This window comes from Carcharodon carcharias, chromosome 17, assembly GCF_017639515.1.
Source record: "Carcharodon carcharias isolate sCarCar2 chromosome 17, sCarCar2.pri, whole genome shotgun sequence".
Lineage (NCBI taxonomy): Eukaryota > Metazoa > Chordata > Chondrichthyes > Lamniformes > Lamnidae > Carcharodon > Carcharodon carcharias.
Window position 1 is genome coordinate 16,596,381 of NC_054483.1, and position 21,258 is coordinate 16,617,638.

At 42.6% G+C, this 21,258-nt stretch overlaps 1 long non-coding RNA gene across 1 annotated transcript; it reads right to left on the reverse strand.

Moving 5' to 3' along the window:
• Window positions 1–346: 346 nt before the first annotated feature.
• LOC121289598 lies at window positions 347–11,169 on the reverse strand. The gene is made up of 3 exons (XR_005945619.1): window positions 11,091–11,169; window positions 6,529–6,606; window positions 347–418 (listed from the first exon to the last, which is right to left on the reverse strand). It is a non-coding gene; the product is annotated as an uncharacterized LOC121289598 (long non-coding RNA).
• Window positions 11,170–21,258: the final 10,089 nt, after the last annotated feature.

Consider the following 21,258-nt stretch of genomic DNA (forward strand, 5'->3'; position numbering starts at 1 on the left):
TCCATTCACACTTTTATTCAGTCACCTTGTACATCAATTGACGTCTTCAGGTTTCACATCATTCTGCAATTTAAGCTCAGTGAAGCTGGCCACAACTTCATTTGACTGAGCTCTTTCTTACTCAAATAATTCTGTGTTGTTGTTAGCCTAGTAGGTTACACAGTTCTGTTAGTCTAGTAAGTTTCACAGTTACATCACTGAATACTCTGTACACTATTGAAACCTTTCAGGGCAGAACTATCAAAACAATTATGCAAGCTTGACTTCTAAATGAGAATCAATATACCTTGAAATAACATTTCCAGACTGCTTCATCAGCGTCGCTTTCAGAGTCATCAATATCATCCATCACTTTCCAAGTCAGCTCCTTGGCGAACCTCTTCTGCCATGTGTCACACGCTGGCTGTTTGTTCTCATTCTACCAATAGTGGAGAAAACGCAGGAATTACAAATCACTTCTATGCAGAGAGATTACCTTGGAAAATGTTACAGCAGACTGGTGAATAAAATGTGCAGCTGCCAAAATCTGTCTCTGGTGCCTGAACTGCTACACTCAGTTCAAATAAGCTTCCATAGTACAGTGCAGCATCTTGCCTCAGGGGTCATTCAAGTCTAAGTCCATGTGCTAAGTATCTGTAGGAGGTGATCACAGCCACTCACCAAGGCTCATTCAACAGGGGGAGGCGATGGTGTAGTGGTATTGTTGCTGGACTATTAATCCAGAGTCCTAGGGTAGTGGTCTGGCAAAGTCTGATGATGATCATGAAACCATGGTCGATTGTTCCTTTGGGGAAGGAAATCTGTCATCTTCACCTGGTCTGGCCTACATGTGACTCCAGACCCACAGCAATTTGGTTAACTCTTAAATGCCCTAGCGGGCCTCTCAGTTGTATCAAACCACTACAAAGTCACAGAAAAGGAATGAAATCAAACGGACCACCCGGAAACGTTGGCACTGGAAACAACTACAGAAATCTCTGCCCTGTCGACTCTGCAAAACTAACATCTGGGGGCTAGTGCCAAACTGGGAGAGCTGCCTCACAGATTAGTCAAGCAATAGCCTGACACAGTCATCCTCTCAGAATATCATACAGACAATGTCCCAGACAGCACCATCACCATCCTGGTATGTCCTGTCCTACCGGCTGGACAGACCCAGCAGAGGTGGCGGCACATTATACAGTTGGGAGGGTGTTGCCCTGGGAGTCCTCAACATCGACTCCGGACCCCATGAAGTCTCGTGGCATCAGGTCAAACATGGGCAAGGAAACCTCTTGATGATTACTATGTACTGCCTTCTGTCAGCTGATGAATCAGTGTTCCTCCATGTTGAACACCACTTGGACGAAGCACTGAGGGTGGCATAGGCACACAATGTACTCAGGGTGGGGGACTTCAATGTCCATCACCAAGAGTGGCTCAGCAGCACCACCATTAACCAAGCTAGTCAAGTCCTAAAGGACATAGCTGCTAGACTGGGTCTGTGACAGGTGGTAAGGGAAGCAACAAGAGGGAAAAAACATACTTGACCTCATCCTCACCAACCTGCCTGCCGCAGATGCATCTGTCCACGACAGTATCGGTAGGAGTGATCACTACACTTTTGTGTGGAGACAAAGTCCCGCCTCAATCGCGTTGTGTGGCACTACCATCATGCTAAATGGGATAGATTTCGAACAGATCTAGCAACTCAAGGCTGGGAATCCACGAAGCGCTTTGGGCCATCAGCAGCAGCAGATTTGTACTCGAATACAACCTGTAACCTCATAGCCCAGCATATCCCCCACTCTACCATTACCATCAATCCAGGGAATCAGCCCTGGTTCAATGAAGAGCACAGGAGGCCATACCAGGACCAGCACCAGGCATACCTAAAAATGAGGTGTCAACCTGCTGAAGCTAATACATTGCGTGCCACAAAGCATCAGCAAGTGACAGACAGAGCTATGCAATCCCATAACCAACAGATCAGACCCAAGCTCTACAGTCCTGCCACATCCAGTCGTAAATGTTGGTGGACAATTAAACAACTCACTGGAGGAGGAGACTCCACAATTAACCCCATCATCAATGATGGAGGAGCCCAGCATATCAGTGCAACAGATGAGGCTGAAACATTTGCTACAATCTTCACCCAGAAGTGCCGAGTGAATGATCCATCTCGGCCTCATCCAGAGGTCCCCAGCATCAAAGATGCTAGTCTTCAGTCAACTCGATTCACTCCATGTGATATCAAGAAACAGCTGAAGGCACTGGATACTGCAAACTCTATGAAGACTTGTGCTCCAGAGCTTGCTGCGCCCCGAGCCAAGATGTTCCAAGTACAGCTACAACAGTGGCACCTACCCAGCTATGTGGAAAATTGCCCAACTATCTCCTGTACACAAAAAGCAGGACAAATCCAACCCAGTCAATTACCGCTCCATCAGTCTACTCTCGATCATCAGTAAAGTAATGGAAGGGGTCATCAACAGTGCTGTCAAGCGGCACTTGCTTAGCAATAACCTGCTCACTGATGCTCAGTTTGGGCTCTGCCAGGATCACTCAGCTCCTGACCTCATCATAGTCTTGGTTCAAACATGGACAAAAGAACTGAATTCAAGAGGTAAGGTGAGAGTGACTGCTCTTGACATCAAGGACGCGTTTGACCAAGTGTGGCATCAAGGAGCTACTAGCAAAACTGGAATCAATGGGAATCAGAGGGAATACTGTCCGCTGGTTGGAGTCATAACTAGCACAAAGGAAGATGGTTGTGATTGTTAAAGGTCAGTCGTTTGAGCTCCAGGACAACACTGCAGGAGGTCCTCAGGCTAGTGGCCTAGGCCCAACCATCTTCAGCTGCTTCGTCAATGGCCTTCCTTCCATCATAAGGTCAGAAGTGGGGATGTTCGCTGATGATTGCACAATGTTCAGCACCATTCGCGACCCCTCAGATACTGAAGCAGTCCATGTCCAAATGCAGTAAGACCTGAAAAATATCCTAGCTTGGTCTGACAAGTGGCAAGTAACATTCGCGCCACAGAAGTGTCAGGCAATGACCATCTCCAACAAGAGAGAATCCAACCATCGCCTCTTGATGTTCAATGACATTACCATCATTGAATCCCCCACTATCAACATCCTGGGGGTTAGTATCAACCAGCAGTTGAACCAGACTAGCCATATAAATACTGTGGCTACACGAGCAGGTCAGAGGCTGGGAATCGTGTGATGAGTAATTCACCTCCTGACTTCCCAAAGCCTGTCCACCACCTGGAAGGCACAAGTCACGAGTGTGATGGAATACTCCCCACTTGCCTGGATGAGTGCAGCTCCAACAACACTCAAGAAGTCTGACACCATCCAGGACAAAGCAGCCCACTTGAATGGCACCCCATCCAGAAACATTCACTCCCTCTACCACCGATGAACTGTAGCAGTGGTGTGTACCATCTACAAGATGCACTGCAGGAATTCACCAAAGCTCCTTCGACAGCATCTTCCAAAGCCACGACCACTACCATCCAATAGGACAAGGGCAGCAGATAGATGGGATACCACCAGCTGGAAGTTCCCATCCACGCCACTTACCATTCTGACTTGGAAATATATCGTTGGGTTCCTTCACTGTCACTGGGTCAAAATCCTGGAACTCTCTTCCTAACAGAGCTGTGGGTGTACTTATACCACATTGACTGCAACAGTTCAAGAAGGCAGCTCATCACCACCTTCTCAAGGGCAACTAGGGGTGGGCAATAAATGCTGGCCTAGCGCGCGAAACCCACATCCCATGAATGAATTAAAAAAGGCACCTTCCAAGCCTGCAATTTCTACCATCTAGAGGGAAACAGGCAGAAGATGCATGGTAACACCACCACCTGCAAGCTCTCCTCCGAGTCACACAACATCCTGATTTGGAACCATATTGCTGTTCCTTCACTGTCATTGGGACAAAATCCTGGAACTCCCTCCCTAACAGCACTTTGGGTGTACCTATACCACATGGGCTGCAGCGGTTCAAGGTGGCAGCTCACCATCACCATCTCAAGGGCAATTAGGGATGGGCAATAAATGCTGGGCTAGCCAGCAACGGTCACATCCCGTGAAAGAATCAAAAAAAAATCCTCATCCTTTTCCTTGTGCTAACATATAAGTTTCCAGCAGCCTTAATCCTCTATGATCTTTGCCCTTCCAAGCTCAAAGGTGCGTGTGTCAGTGTAACAATCCCATCACCTGTGCTCAGTTCAGCTACTTGGCACACACCAGGAAAAAAATGTGGGGCCATCTGTATGACTCATTCCACGCTGCTTGCTGACCAAGGCGTCAGATGAGCCAATTTAATATTACATACAAGAAGGTATTAAATGGCATTTACAACACAGAAACAAGCCATTCAACCCAAATGGTTCATACCAGTGTTACGCTTCATAAGAGCCTCCTCCAACACTACAGCATCTCACTTCATCAGCACTTGGCCTCCACAGCCTTCAAGTGGTCAAGAATTCCACAGGTTCATCACCCTCTGAGTGAAGAAGTTTCTCGTCATCTCAGTCCTAAGTGGTCTACCCCGTATCCTGAGGCTGACCCCTTGTTCTAGACCCTACCAACCAGAGGAAACATCATCCCTGCATCCAGTCTGACCAGCCCTGTCAGAATTTTATACTTTTCAATGAGACCCCTCTCATTCTTCTAAACTCCAGTGAATACATGCCTAGTCAACCCAAACTCTCCTCGCACGACAATCCTGCCATCCCAGGAATCAGTTGTCAGTTAAGGATTAAATCAGTGCAATTGTATGAGAGGATATTGGCTCAGAAAATATAGATGTAGAATCAGTCTGGGTGGAGCTAAGAAACAAAAAGGGACAGAAAACATGAGTGGGAGTTGTTTATAGGCCTCCAAATAGTAGTGAATGAATGAATGAATGAAGGTCACCCCAATGGCACCCCACCTCCTTTTCCTTTTTGCTTGTCATTCCGTAATATGAGTACTCTTGGATATTCAGTTCCCAGTCTTTGGCACCCTACAATCATATCTCCATAATCACAATTATATTGTACCCGTTTACATCTATTTGCGCTGTCAGTTCATCTATCTTATTGCGAATGCTCCATGCGTTCAGATACAGTGCCTTTCGACTAGACTTTAACATTTTTGCACTTTTTTTGTACTATAGCCCCATTTGCTGCTAGCTCTGGTTTCGTCCAACTCCACTTTTGCTTTCTACTTTTCTGTCTTTCATTCCTATCTTTTTTTCTCTCTCTTGTGTCTCCCCACTTAGGTTCCCATCCCCTGCCACTCTAGTTTAAACCTTCCCCACATTGCTGGCAAATAATCCTGCGAGGATATTGGTCCCGGTCCTGCTGGGGTGCAACCAATCCACCTCGCACAGCTGCCAGAATCGGTTCCAATGCCTCTGGAATCTAAATGCCTCAGTCCTACACCATCTCTCCTGCCATGCATTCATTTGGTCTATTCTTGTATCCCTGATCTCACTAGCACATGGCACTGGAATTACCTTTGAGGTCCTGCTTTTTAATTTATTTCCCAGCTCCCTTTCAGGACCTCATACCTCTTTTCACCTATGTTGTTGGTACCAATATGAACCATGACCTCCTCAAATGAGCACATGGACACAGCACTGCTGTCGATATCCAAGTCCTGGCATATGCATGGCCTGTGAAGGCCTTACAAGACTTGCATATTGATAGCAGTGTTGTGTCCATGTGCTCATCTGACACTGCTAGCCTATTCTCCAATGTCTGTGCCAGCTCCTTGCAAAAGCAAGTCGCCAAATCTTACTTCCTCACAGCCTGTAATTTTTTGTTCTTTTCAGATAATTATCCAATTCTCTTTTGAAGGCCTTGATTGAATCCATCCCCACCACACTCTCAGGCAGTGCATTTCAGATCTTAACCACTTAAAGCATAAAAATGTATTTCCTCATGTCACTGTTGATTCTTGTACCAATCATCTTAAAGCAGTGTCCTCAGGTTCTTGATCCTTCAGTCAACAGGAATAATTTCTCCCAATCTGCTCAGTCCAAAAAACTTATGATTTTGAACACTTCTATCAAATTTCCTCTCAAACTTTTCTCCTCCAAGAATAACAGCTATTTGCCAATCCATCACATAGTTTAAGTTCCTCATCCCTGGAACCATACTCGTGAACCTTGCTGCACCCTCTCTAATGCTATCACATGCTTCGTGAAATGTGGTGCCCAGAACTGGACACAATACCGCAATTGAGGCCTAACCAGCATTTTATACAGGTTTATCATAACTTCCCTGCTTTTGTACCCGATGGCCCTATTTATAAAGCCTAAAATCCCATATGCATTAGTAACCATTTCCTCAATCTGCCCTGCCATATACATATATATGATGACTGCCATGGGCTAAAGATGGTTATCTGGATAACCTCAGCAAAGAGTTCTTTGTATTGCTGTATTCCACAACAGAATCCGAATTTCCTATGATCACCCAAACAAAAGAATGATTTGCACTATCCATTCTTCTGTCAGCATGAGCACCAGAAAAATGCTCTCACCTCCTCCATGATAAGAATTTCACAATACATCAACTTGTCCACTGCTTCCTGTGAAAACTGGTACACTGATTGGCAAGGCTGCAAGGGATTCAAGCAAAACACATACTATTATTGTATAAAATGGGGAAACAATTGAAAATAAATATTTCAATGGAGAATTATTACAAATGGAAAAAACCATTACACTTAATAAGCACATTATTTTTTGATAGAACGTCTCGACATGCCACAAACTCATTTCATATAGTGCATTAACATTGAAAATGGTCCAAGGTGCTTCATAGAAGGATCATAAAACAAGAAGTGAATGTCTAGCCAAAGAAAGAGGGATTCAGAGGATATCTAAAAGCTAAGTCAAAGAATAGGAGATTAAAGGAGCTGTTAAGGAGAAAGATTTACAGACAGGTTCAGGGAGGGAATTCCAGAATTTGGTGCCAAAACTGCAGCAGCATGGCCACCAATTGTGGCCCGAAAGGAGCTGGGTATGCACAAGAGACCAGATTTGAAAAAAGTGCAGTTTGCAAGCAGTTGTGTTGTAGGTGGTTAAACATAGGAAAGGGCCAAGCCATGAAGTGATTTAACATGAGTAAAGTGAATTTTAAAATTTTGGAATTTGAGGCAACATAGTTTGCAAGAACAAGGGTGATACAAGTGTGCAGCAGGCGGTGTAGGTTTGGATACAGCTAGCAAAGTTTTGGCTGAATTGAAGTTTGTGAAGGCTGGAGAATGAGAGGCAGGCCAGACAACATTGGAATAGTCAAGTCTGATGGTGGCAAAGGCATGGATAAGAGTTTCAGCAGCAAATGGGCTGAGGCAGTGCAAGGAAGGGTGATGTTATGGAGGTGGAAACAGGCAGTCTTTGTGATGAAAAGGATAGGCTTGTTTGCAGGTTAAGGAGGACACCAAGGTTGTGACCAATCGGCGGCTGTGACTCAGAGTGGGAAGGCGTAATTGCTGGCAAGGTTCAGGAGTTTGGACAAGGGCTGAACATGATGGCTTCAATCTTCCCAATGCTTAACTGGAGGAATTCATGGTTCTTCTGCTGTTTCACCATATGGCCCAATTACTTCTCTCTCCATCCAAATGCCTTTTAGCTCTGTTGATACTATTGGTTCAACATTTTGCTCCAGTAACTCCTCTGTTACTCCCTGGGTAACAGTTCAACCCAACTTCCGACCCTGCTTTTTGAGCCCATCACCTACAAAGAGTTATGCATAAAAATACATGTAAGATACAATACAGAAACAGGTTATTTGACCAAATTAGTCCATGTCAGTGGCTGTCCATCACACAATAAAATAAGTCTAATCATCTTTATTCACCTCATTCCCATAACCCTTAGCTTTCATCCTTCTGATATAGTTTCTGTCTTAACCACTATCTTAGAAATGAATTCCAAAGCCTCATTATAATCTGCAAACAAATTTCTCCTGCCCTCTGTTGTAATGTCTTACATTTAATAATGGACCCTCTTTCTTCACCCCTCAGTTTCTAGAAACATTCAACCGTTTCACCTTTTGATAATTTTATACACTTCCATAAAGCATGTGCATTGTTCTGACAAGAAAATACCCAATCTTTCACGTCTTTCTTCAGATTTATTTCCTTATACCAAGCAGCATCCAATTCAATCTGAATTATTTCACTTTAAAATGCTTCCTATAACGTAGAGATCAATACTACTCTAACTGAGGTCTAAAGAATTAACTTTGCCTCCTATTTTAGTTGGCACAGATTTTAACACCACAAAACTATGAACAAATTTCTTAGAGTGAACAGAAATGGCCCCAGAACTGAACCCTGTAGGACACCACGAGCCATTTCTAACCATTCAAATCACTATCTTGATTTCTACTTTTTTCCTCCATTCTAACCAATTTTTAATCCAGTTGGCATCTTCTGCCTAATCCATTACCTTTAATAATCTCCCGTAATCTTTTATGTGGTATTTGGTCAAAGTCATTCCTAAACTACCTATACACTACATTCACTGCATCTACCACATGTTCAGCTGTGTCAAGCACAAATGTCCCTTTAGAAATTCATGTAGGCTACTTTCAACTATTTTCCCTTATTTACATGTGAGTTATCTTTTTCAATTTCCTTTGTTTAAAATCTCTCTTTTTTTAAACAACAATCTTCCCTAGGCTCAGGGGAGGTGCCAGAGGACTGGAGAATTACAAACATTACGCCCTTGTTCAAAAAGGTTGTAAGGATAAGCCCAGCAATTACAGGCCAATCAGTTTAACTTCAGTGGTAGGCAAGATCCTAGAAACAATTATTCGGGACAGAATTAATAGTCACAAAGAAAATTGTGGATTGATTAGGAAGAGCCAGCACTGGTTTCTAAAGAGAATATTGTGTTTAACTAGTTTGCTGGAGTTTTTTGAAGAGGTAAGAGAGAGGGTTGATGAGGGAAATGTTGTTAATGTGGTGTACGTGGACTTCCAAAAGGCATTCGATACAGTGCTGCACTACAGACTTTGAGAAAAGTTATAACTCATGGAATAAAAAATAAAAGGGACAGTCGCAACATGGGCACAACATTGGCTGAGTGTCAGGAAGATATAATAATTTTCATCATGTTATTGGAATTTATTGTGGAGTAATAATGAGGTGAGTGAGTGAGTGTGTGTGTGTGTGTGTGTGTGTGAGAGAGAGAGAGAGAGAGAGAGAGAGAGATTTAACTGAATTAAAGACAGCTGGTCTGAAGGCTTTGATGTAAGCGGAGAGGCCAGGTTTGAAATGCTAAATAGATAAACATGGCTGAAGATTTAGAATGTGAAGTGTAAAAGGAACATTTGCATTTTTAAATAAACCAGAGTAGCTCGAATTCAAAAGTGGGGGTGAAATGTTACACCTAGCCAGAAATTCAGGAACATTCAGGTTTATTTTTCCCAAAGATTACTGGTAAAATTAGTACTATGATAGATTTTCATTATTAGGAAGGTAAAGCCCAAAGACATAGTGAAACAATGCTTTGCATTCAAATGGAAAATATGTATAAAAGAGTAAGGGCAGGCATCTTACGATGCCTAACACAAGTGTGAAAAGCCTCCAGCATCAAAGCTTCAAGCTGCTGTCTACAAGGAACTGAAGCTGAGAAAAGCTCATTTTGAGTTTGACTCTCCACGGTGTGTGCTTTGCCTGGGTCTATTTAAATCCTTGTGTTTTACAGTGCCTTAATGGAGGTGCAACTGGGAGTCAGATAAACTAGGGGAGCCAGGGGTTATCACAGTAGTAATTTGTAAACCTATATATCTGTTTAAAATCATTTTTTTATTAATAAAGGTTTAATTTAATTTTCTAAGAAAGCTATAAGGCCTTATTACTACTGAATTCAAGGCATGCATTTCAAAATAAATACAAATTGTAAAATAGTTGTGGCAATTGTTTCAAGTTTCCCTCTGGGATTTGAACAGTGCAGTATTTACCATCCATTGTGCCATAACATTAGTAATAGGAAACAGCGAGTAATGGTTAATGCATATTTTTCGGGCTGGAGGAAGGTTTGTAGTGGAGTTCCCCAGGGATCGGTATTGCACCCTTGCTTTTCCTGGCATATATATTAATAATATAGATCTTGGTGTGCAGGGCACAATTTCAAAATTTGCCAATGGTACAAAACTTGGAAGCGCTATAAACTGTGAGGAGGACAGTGTAGAACTTCAAAAGGACATAGACAAGTTGGTGGAGTGGGCTGATAGGTGACAGATGAAGTTCGATGCAGAGAAGTGTGAGATGATTCATTTTGGTAGGAAGAACATGGGGAGACAATATAAAATAAGGGGTACAACTCTAAAGGTTGTGCAGAAGCAGAGGGACCTGGATGTATACGTGCATAAGTTCATTAGAGGTGGCAGAATAGATGGAGAGAGCAGTTAATAAAGCATATAGTGTCCTTGGCTTTATTAATAGGGGCACAGAGTAGAAGAGCAAGGAGGCTGTGTTAAACTCGTATTGGACACTAGTTGGTTCTCAGCTGGAGTATTGTATACAGTTCTGGGCACCACACTTTAGGAAGGTTGTGAACGCATTGGAGAGAGTGCAGAAGAAGTTTACCAAAATGGTTCCAGGGATGAGAAACTTCAGAAGAGAAATTGGAGAAGTTGGAACTGTTCTAACTGGAGAGGAGATGGCTGAGAGGAGATTTGAGAGCGGTGTTCAAAATCATGATGGGGCTAGACAGAATAGATAGGGAGAAACTGCTCCCACTCATAAAAGAATCGAGAACGAGAGGGCACAGATTTAAAGTGATTTGCAAAAGAAGCAAAGGCGATGCAAGAAAAAACTTTCCCACAGCAAGTGGTTCGGGTCTGGAAAGCACTGCCTAGAAATGTAGCAGAGACAGGTTCAATTGAGGCATTAAAGAAGGCATTAGATGATTATTTAAATAGAAACAATGTGCAGGGTTACAGGGAAAAGGCAGGAGTAAGACACAGTCATAATGCTCATTCAGAGAGCCAGTGCAGACACGATGGGCCAAATTGCCTCCTTCTGCATTGTAGCAATTCTGTGATGTACTGTTTCCATCTTTGAATATGAACAGATACTGCTCTTACTGGTAAAAGTAGGATCTCACTGGGCAGTAAATGGCACAGCTGAACAATTTTACAGATAAGTTCCTCCTGGCTGATTGCAACCTCTGCATTGGAATCCCAGTCCATCATGTATTTAGCCACTTCCCTTAAAAGAGAATTTAAAGCACAGGCTGAAAAAAAAATGAACACAACAATTATAACATGGAAATTCTCCACAGTAATGTACCACACGCGCATACACTCATGCCTGTCCTGTACATTAATTACTGCAAACACAGGCCATCTTTGATTATAGAGGATTGATGGCAGTCAAAAAGTAGGATGTGCAAATGAGAAATGAATAGCACCAAGGTTTGCTCCTTTCCAAGGTTAAACTCCTCACACCTGCACAGTGTAAATCACAATAAGTGCTTGTCACGGAAGAATGAGTCCAAGCTAGTCTTTTACTTCGCTGGTTTATTCTCAAGACAGCTCTGAGTGCAGCAGACTCTCCCAGTCCCTTGCACACTGGAGTGTTACAGGTGTACTCATTTATACGATTTTGATAACTCTTTTGATCATACTGTTTTGATAGGTGAAGCAATGTCCATCACCTGTTTTAACAAACAGTGGTCTTAACAATTTAATTGCTATACAATGTAATTTAAGTCAAGAAGATGATTGTCAAGGACCAATGACAATGTAATTACTGATATATTGACACACAGTACCCCCAATCAACAATAATGTGGAACAGTGTAACAAACCCAACTGAAATGAACAAAGTTGTGACTGAATTTGAAAAACTAAAAACCCAGGTACTTTCCTGGTTAATTTATGGTGGCCTGGACTCAAACAAGTAACTTCAAAAAACAAACCATGAATACTACAAATCAAAAGTAATAACTGGAATTGCACAGCTTGTTAGCACCAGAGTGATAGAGAGAAACGTCAATGTTGGTGCAACCATTTATCGAGATTGCAGATTGAAGGTTCTCACCTAAAATGTTATTCTATCCTCTTTCAGATGCTGCATGACCTGCTGTGCATTTCCATCATTTTCTGTTTTAAACAGAGGTGGCTCACATCACTTACCAGCTATAGCCTCACATATAAAGACAGGGAGGATAGAATTACTGTAAGAACTAAGCTGCTCTACAGCTTTCCTGGTTGTCTTTGGTATCACCATACAATTTTTCAGTGGACAGCTCCTCAGCATCACACAGTCTTTCAGCAAAAAGAGGGCATGCAACATAATGTCCTGTAGCTTCCCTGAAAATCCCACATCAAAATGCCTTGCAAGAACCTCATTCATTAACCAACAGAAATCCTTTGCCAATGTGGTCAGGAAGGTGCCCTGGAGAAAGATATGGTCAAAAAAATGTCAACGGCTTTATAATACATAGAAGAGACAAAAACATTTACTTTGTTAACTGCTCACTTCACTGAGTAGGAGTGTCAGAGCTGTTCATCAGTAACTTGTAAGAACTTACTCAGGAGCTGCACTTTTTCTAACCTAAGTTAACTGATCAGAGAAACAACTTACCCCTCGGTGCTTGTGAAACAGTAGGCAGGCCATGATGGTGGTCGACATGACTGCTGAACAACATGTAGCATCTGTAAGATAGAAAGACTGGGAATTAGTTACAGCAAATTCAAGTCCTCAGAAACTGGTGCTCTCCATATGGAATCACAATTGGGCTACATCTTACTCATAGAAATTATGTAATGCAAGAGGTCATTTGGCCCATCCTGACTGTCAAAGAGCTGTTCGATATAATCCTATACCCCATCACTTTCCCAATAGTCCTACAGATTGGTTCTCTTCAAGTACACGCCTGATTTTGTTTTCAAAGCTCCCATGGAAATGATTCCAACCCCTTTTCAAGTAGTGAAGTCCAGATCTTAAGAACACTGTGTCAAGGTATTTCTCATTTCCCCTCAAGTTCCTTTGCCAATTATTTTAAATGAATGACCTCGGTTACCTATCCACATGCCAGGAGCAACAATTTCTCTCTCAAGCTCTGTCAAAACCCCTCATAATTTTGACCAACTCTCGTAGTCTCCCCTTCTACAGGAGGTTCTAGCAATCTCAATGTGAGATTTTCAGGGAAGCTACAGGATATGATACTGCATGCCCTTTACATCTGTTTAAGCTTTGGCAATAATGATCTGTCACACCATTTCCTTCTCAAGAGCAGATTCTTCGCCAACATTTCAGTGTACAAAGTTACAAAAACACATTTTGTCCTAAAGAGGACAATTTTGTTTAAAGGATCATGAATGCAGGTTCCACAGAAAAATTAGTGGCTTCCCTCAGAGGACTGTATTCTTATAAGCAAATGTGTTTATTTCAATGATCCAAAACTTCAAAATGATCGGGTTCCAGGACTGTTCAATATTTAAGTGTGCAACTTTAAATGTGCCAGAACCAGAGGAGGGGATGGGGGCGGGGGTGGTGCAGAATCATAAACTACCCAAGAATTCATGAGTGATAGAACATGGGATGAGAAAGAAAGACCATTCAAACAATAAATAACCAGCACTCTGTCCAACTCCAGCATGAGAGACAATGACAGCCACAGCCAAAATCACTACAGTTGAATTGTACTCAGCAGGACCAGGAGAATGTAATGACAGGTCAGACTGGGTCAAGCAGTTCTCTAAACTGTAAGCAGCATCTGTGGAGGATCAGGACAACTTCCTGGATCCATTTCACACTGGTATTTTGACTGACTCCAATATCCTGTCGGATTCACTCTGGGAGTTCAAGTTTTACACAGTGGGTGCTATTGTTTTCACATTGGCTTTCCCAAATGATTTCAGCTCACAACACATATGATCTCAACGAGATATGAAGATGAGGAGGAAGGATGTTGCAGAAGTAACATCAAGATGCAGCCTCCTGCAGATACAAGCCTGACTGCAGAGATTACATCTCTTCAGTGTTTTTCTAACAGCCAGGATGACATTTCCTTTCCTGGACTAGTGAGCTCAAACAGTAAAATTCACCAAACCTGCCACAACTGCAACCGGAATTGCACGAACACATGAAATAGCTTGAGTAAAATAGCTGTATTGATGAAGACACAGTGGGAAAACAGCGCTCTTAATAGCAGGTCTAAGTGTTCACCAATGTCACTTAATCTTACTGTAAAGCATGTGTCTTCCCAGATCAGCCACGAGCACTCGGTGATGTTCGCTAAGTTGAATCAAATCTTCGTTGTTCAGACGCCAGTCCTGTGATTTCTCAAAGTACACAGCGTCAGAGCTGAAACACAATATCTTATATCAAAATACTGAGGACATGTTGACGACAAATAACTCTATCCTTTTAATTTTCCCTAAACAGCTGCGTTTTGAGGTTTAATTTTCCATCCTTAATGAACAGGGAATCTATCACTATACAGCAAAACAATCTGATAGGCAGTTCCTTACAGTTTAATCTCATGCCATGTTAAAATTACAAACCAGAACTGGACTGCAGTAGGAACCACACTTGATTTTTGATCCATGTTGGCCTTAGTCCCCAAGTTCCCATCCACATTACCATGCATCACTCAAGAGTACTGGAGTGTTCCAGCAAAATATGGACAGAAGCATCTGGGTGTAGGTGTCCTGATAGGACTGAGGGTGTCAGTATATTAACATACGAATTAGGAGAAGCAGCAGGCCACTCAGCCCCTTGAGCCTGCACCATCATTCAAAAAGATCATGGCTGATCTGACTGTAATCTCAACTCCAAATTCCCACCTACCCCTGATAACCCTTCACTCCCTTGATTATCAAGAATCAATCTATCTACCTCTGTCTTAAAAATATTCAACAACTCTGTTTCCACTGTCTTTTGAGGAAGAGTGTTCCAAAGACTCTCCATGACCACGATCCTCTGAGAGAAAAAAATTCTCATCTGTCTTAAATGGGCAGCTCCTTATTTTCAAACAGTGAGCCCTAGTTCTCGATGCTCCCACAAGAGGAAACATCCTCTTCCACATCCACACTGTTAAGACCCCTCAGGATCTTATATGTTTCAATCAAATCACCTCTTATTCTTCTGAACTCCAGTGGATGCAAGACCAGCCTGAACAACCTTTCTTCATTAGAGAATCCATCCATTCCTGGTATTAATCTAGCAAATCTCTGAAATGCTTCCAGTGCATTTACATCCCTACTTAAATAAGGTGACCAATACTGTACACAGTATTCCAGATGTGGTCTCACCAATACCATATAAAACTGAAGCATAACCTCTCTTCCTCTGTATTCTACTCCCCCCGCAATAAACAATATTCTATTAGCTTTCCAAATTTCTTGTCATACATGCATACTAACCTTGTGTGATTCATGCACTAGGACACCCAGATCCCTCTGCATCTCAGAGCTGTGCCATTTCTCACCATTGGATAATAATATGCTTTTTTATTATTTGTGCCAAAATAGACAATTTCACATCTCCCACGCTTGACAGATCTTAACACACACACACACACACACACTTAACCTATCTATAATCCCTTTTCAGTTTCCTTAGGTCCACTTCACAGCTTACTTTCCTACCTATCTTTGTGTCATCAGCAAATTTAGCACCACACCTTCAGTTCCTTCATCCAAGTTTTTTGTATAAATTGTAAAAATTGAGGCGCCAGCACTGATCCCTATGGCATGCCACTCATTACAGCTTGTCAACCAGAAAATGACCCATTTATACCTACTCTATGTGTCCTGTTAGCTAGCCAATCTTCTATCCATGCCAATATGTTACCCCCTACACTATGAGCTTTTATTTGCTGTAATAACCTTTGATGTGGCATCTTATCAAATGCCTTCTGGAAATCTCAGTACTCCACCATTTCCCCTTTATTCACAGCACATAACTTCTTCAAAGAACTCTATAAACTGGTTAAACATGGTTTCCCTCTAACAGAACCATGTTGACTCTGCGTGATTACCTTGAATTTATCTAAGTGCCCTGCTATAATGTCTTCAATAATAGCTTCAAACATTTTCCCTAAATAAATGTTAAGTTAACTGGCTTGTAGTTTCCGACTTTCTGACTCCTTCCCTCTTTGAATAAAGGAGTCACATCTGTTATTTTCCAATCCAAACGAACCTTTCCTGAATCTAGGGACTTTCGGAAAATTAAAACCAATGCATCAACTATCTTACTAGCCATTTCTCTTAAGACCCGAGGATGAAATACATCAGGACCTGGGGACTTGTCAGCCCACAGCTCCAACAACTTGCTCAGTGCCACTTCCATGGTGATTGTAATTTTTTTTTAATCCTCCCTTCCTTCCATTTCCAATTTACAGCTATTTCTGGGATGTTACATGTATCCTCTAAAGTGAAGACCAATGCGAATTAGCAATTCCATTCATCTGCCATCTTCTTATTTTTCATTATTAATTTCCCAGACTCACTTTCTATGAGACTAAGCTCACATTTATTAACTCTTTTCTTAAATATCTATCGAAATTCTTACTACCCGTCTTTACATTTCTAGCTAGCTTTCTCCTGTACTCTAACTTTTTTCCTTCTTATTAATCCTTTAGTCATTATTTGCTGGTTTTAATATTCTGCCCAATCTTCTAACCTGCCACCAATCGTTGCGTAATTATCACAGAAACACAGTGCAGAAGAGACCCTTCGGCCCATTGAGTCTACACCGACACATGAGAAACACCTGACCTACCTACCTTATCCCATTTACCAGCACTTGGCCCATAGCCTTGAATGTTATGTCATGCCAAGTGCTCATCCACGTACTTTTTAAAGGATGTGAAGCACCCCGCCTCTACCACCCTCCCAGTCAGCGCATTCCAGCCTTTGGGTAAAAAAAGTTTTTCCTCACATCCACCCTAAACCTCGTGCCCCTCATCTTGAACTTATGCCCCCTTGTGACTGACCCTTCAGCTAAGGGGAACAGCTGCTCCCTATCCACCCTGTCCATGCACCTCATAATCTTGTACATCTCGATCAGGTCACCCCTCATTATATGCTTTTTCTTTAAGTGTGACACTATCTTTAACTTTTTTAGTTAACCACAGATGGTGGGTCCTCCCCTTGGAATTTTTATTTCTTGTTGGAATGTATCTATTCTGTGTATTCTGAAATATCCCATTACATGTCTGCCACTGCATCACTAGTGACCTATCCAGAAGCTAACTTGTCGTTCACTTTAGCTAGATCTGCTTTCATGCCCTCATAATTTTCCTCATTTAAGTTTAAAATACTAGTCTTATACCCACTCTTCTCTCCCTCAAACTGAATGTAAAATTCAATCGTATTATCATCATAGCTACCTAGGGGTGCCTTCACTATGAGGTCATTAATTAACCCAAGTCGTTGCACAATTCCAGGTCTAATAAAGCCTCCTCTCTGGTTGTGTCGAGGGCAGCTGAGTCGGAGGTAAAGAAGACATGCTCCCATTTTTTTTAAACAGTACTTGCTGCCGTAAAGCAGGCTAACTTTAAAGGTCCAGCCACTTTGAGAAGCCAGTGAGAAGTGTATAAGCTAAGTGGGCAGGATTGGGGGCCATGGGGTTGGGTTGGTCAGTAGGAGGTGAGGAGCACAGTCGAGAATTGGGCATTGCAGGGCAATTGCCCAACGCAAGTTTGAAGTTCACAGGCAATTGCCATGCAATCTTTACGTGGAGACTTCTGAAGGGGTGGGGGCGGGGAGTTCCCCACCACATCTGTGGTTTGCCCCAGGGAATGACAGTTACGGGACTCAGAGTTTACAGCAAAGTAGGTAAGCTGTGGCTCAGTGGGTAGCAGATGATTGTGGGTTCAATTCTCACTCTAGAGGCCTGAGCACAAAATTCTAGGCTCACATTCCACTGCAATACTGATGGAATGCTTCAATACTGGAGGTGCTGTCTTTCAGATGAAATGTTAAACCAAGAACCCATTTTCTCTCTCAGGTAAACGTAAAATGTCCCATGGCACTACTTCACAGAAAATCAGGGGAGTTATCTTCAGTGTCCTGACCAATAGTTATCCTTCAATTAAATGTCATGAAAAAAATCTGTTCGTTCTTAAAATGCTGTTTATAGGAGCTTGCCGTATGCAAATTGGCTGCCACGTTTTCTACATCAACACAGTGCCTGAACTTCCAAAGTATTTAACTGTCTGTAAAGTTCTTTGGGATATCATGTGGTCATGAAACACACTACATAAATTTAATGGCATTACAGATTGCCCGCCCGCTTCTGAGGGCAAAATTCTGCCCTACCTTTTTTTAAATCCATTTACAGGATGTAGGCAGGATCAACATTCTGGGAGTTACCATTGATCAGAAACTGAACTGGACAAGCCATATAAATACTGTGGCTACAAGAGCAGGTCAGAGGCTAGGAATCCTGTGGTGAGTAACTCAGTTCCTGGCTTCCCAAACCCTGTCCACCATCTACAAGGCACAAGTCAGGAAGGTGATGGGAGGGACACCTTCCGCTTCCCTGGGTGAGTGCAGTTCCAAGAACACTCAAAAAGCTTGACATCATCCAGGACAAAGCAGCCCGCTTGATTGACACCACATCCACAAGCATTCACTCCCTCCACTACCCATCAACATTGACAGCAGTATGCACCATCTACAAGACACACGACAGAAACTCACCAAGTCTCCTTCAACAGCATCTTCCAAACCCATGACCACTAACATTTGAGGGACAAGGGCAGCAGATACAGGGAAACACCAACACCTGCAAGTTCCCCTCCAAGCCACTTACAATCCTGACTTGGAAATATTGCCGTTCCTTCACTGTCAATGGATGAAAATCGAGATACTCCCTACCTAACAGCACCATGGGTGTACCGACACCACAGAGACTGTAGAGGTTCATAAAAGCAGCTCACCGCCATCTTCTCAAGGGCAATTAGGGTTGGGCAATAAATGCTGGCCTAGCCAGCAAGGCCCACATCCCATAAATGGATTTAAAAAAAGGTAGGGCAGAACTTTGCCCTCAGATGGCGGACGGGTCCCACCGGCTCAGAAGCTGGCGGGCAGCCAAACTCCACCGCCGAAACGGGGCCAGCCGCCATTTTGAGTGGGTGGGCCAATTATGGCCCGCTTAGTGGCCTTCCCGACAGGAAGCGTTATGTGCTTCCTGTGCGGGGGAATGGAGGGATTCCCTATCTGTCAAAGTGCGCTTTTTCGCGTGCCCGAGGCAAAGTGCTGTCTCAGGGAGTTTACTGATAGGTAAGAAAAGTCAAAAAATAGAGAAATATTGAAATTAACATGTCCCCCTCATGTGAAAATGTCACACGAGATGGGACACGTTAATAAGAAACAAAGTTTATTAATTTTTTAAAAAACAGACATGAAACTTCATCCCGCCAGTGGATGAAGTTTCATGAATAATCTGGAGCCCGCTAGGGCTCCTGGCCTGCCTGCCAGCCTTAAGCTTGGGCAGGCAGGGTCTTTAACAAGGTTAATTAGCCGGTCAATGGCCTTAATTGGCCGTTGACAGGTCGGCGGGCGGACAGCTGATTTCACTGTCCACCCGCCTTCCTGAAGATTTAAATGGAACGGGATGACTTCGGGGGTTCCTCCTGACGTCATCTCACGTCATTTTCCCCTTGGTGAGCAGGACCACCCCCCAAATCGCCAAGGGAAAAGTCCTGGCCGTATTCTTTATTTAGTTTATCATATCTGTGCCTAGAGCTATGTAACTAAACCTCTTTTCCCTGGGTGACTTTGTATTTTTCCTTTTCAAATACTTAATAAGAATCTCAAGTTATGAGCTAGTCTCTGCCTCAATAGGCATTTGTCATTCGTCATTCCATGTTCCAAAAACTCTTCCAACCTCCCTCTTTTTCTAATGATAATCCTGTGAGCATATCCCTATGTTGCTGATCTGCTGACCAACAAAACAACCTTCCACTGTTTATTTTCCCAAAAGCTTTCATAACTTTGAAAATTTCCACTATCATTCCCCTTAACCACTTTACCAGTTAAAACAGCTGATTATTGAACCTTTCCAAATATTTTCATCTCAACTGTCCTTCTCTCTGAAATGTAATGCTTCACATTTCTCTGCAATGAACTGCATCCGCCGCCACTATGGTTAGATCAGAGAACAGGCACTGAGCTTGGCATTTTCTGGTAGGCACAGCTCAGTACTACACCCAGCAAATGATTCATGTATCCAGTGATACACACAGCACATCTATGAAAAACGGGGTTCCAAAAATAAAGCTTGGTTTTCATTTATTCTGCATTAAGCGACATAGTTAACCTGTTGGAGGAGCCTACAAGAAAATAAAATAAATATAACTTAAGAAATTAGTTGCAGGACACAATCATTCTGGTGAAGTGGAAGTCACTTAGTGCTTAACAAATTCATAATTCTATTTCTCACCTGTATCCTAGCACATATGGCAATAAGATCTTCTGCAGTGGAATTGTAGAAGTACATAAATGGATGCCTTCATTCTCTATGTAATCCTAGAGCAGAGAAAAACCATATAAGCCAGACTCTGGAAAGAGGTACAGACTTAGCCCTCACCCCACATTCAAAAAGGTTCAGAAGACATTTCGAATCATTCAAGGGCACTTCTTAAAAACTATCTCTTGACCAAGCTTTTGTTCACTTGGCCTCTTCATGGCTCGGTGTCAAAGTTTATTTGACAACATTCAAGTGCATTGGAACATTTTATTATGTTAAGGCTCAAATTCTTGTTGATGAATCACAGGTAAAAACCTGCTACACCTTATCTGGGGCACAGTACTAAAAACACCCAAAAAAACTGCTGTCCCAGCCAGAAGACAGGAAGGAAAATATACATCCGTGCCAACCTGGCTACTCTAAAATTATTTTATTTTTAAAATAGACCAAGGCCTTTTCCTGACTAACGATGGCTCTTATCAGAGGAATTTCTAACCTTCAAAAGCCAGGAGGGATCTCGTTATCTTCAAAAAGGCACAAATGCTCCTGTGACTGCCAACAAGGAAATTCCAAAGAAATGCACCAACACCCTTTGCATTTTTAAGGCAGAAATCCGGTCAAAGGAGAAAGCATGTCTACAAGGACAAAAGGGACCTTGACTCCTCTATTAAACACCTTAAGACTCCAGACCTGGGAAAATAAATCCTTACATCCTTTGTCCAACAGCCAGGAGAAGTGGGAGGTATGTCACATGCCCTCTCCCAATCTGCCGGAACCAAACCCAGGCAGTCTGCCATTTTACCATCTAACAGGTAGCAGCAC